The following is a 546-nucleotide window of genomic DNA, read 5'->3' on the forward strand; positions in this document are numbered from 1 at the left end:
GAAAATCTCTGGAGCAATTCAGACATTTTCACGGTTTCAAATTTAGACCCAACATCAACGGCTTCTTTTAGACCACCTGCCCAGGGCTCCTATTAGAGGAAGACAGGCTGGTCTATCAAGCCTACTTGATTGAGCTAATTGCATTCAGTGTCTGATTCTGTTTCAACACAAACCTTAGACCTTTCAGGATGCCTGTTAACCATCTTCATGACTGCCCGGCCTGCCCACACAGCAGAATCCCTCTAACTCCAATACCGCAGTTCTTTGATTCTGGGATATAAATGTGTAACTATATTAGTTACAGTTAAATTCTACATGTATATAAAGTCTATATTAGTTACAGCTAAAGTCTAGTCTAGCATTTTGAAAACAACTCTAAAAAACAATACTCAGCTGTCTGCTTCTCTCCTGGACAATCCACTGACACAAAGGTCTATGAGAGAGACTGAAGAGAGTCAGACAAGTACGCTATTACAGAGAGAGTGAGAGAGCCAGACAGACAGCCAGCCAGACAGACAGACAGACAGACAGACAGACAAGTAGGCT

The sequence above is a fragment of the Poromitra crassiceps genome (assembly GCF_964638095.1).
Source record: "Poromitra crassiceps genome assembly, chromosome: 19".
Classification (NCBI taxonomy): domain Eukaryota; kingdom Metazoa; phylum Chordata; class Actinopteri; order Beryciformes; family Melamphaidae; genus Poromitra; species Poromitra crassiceps.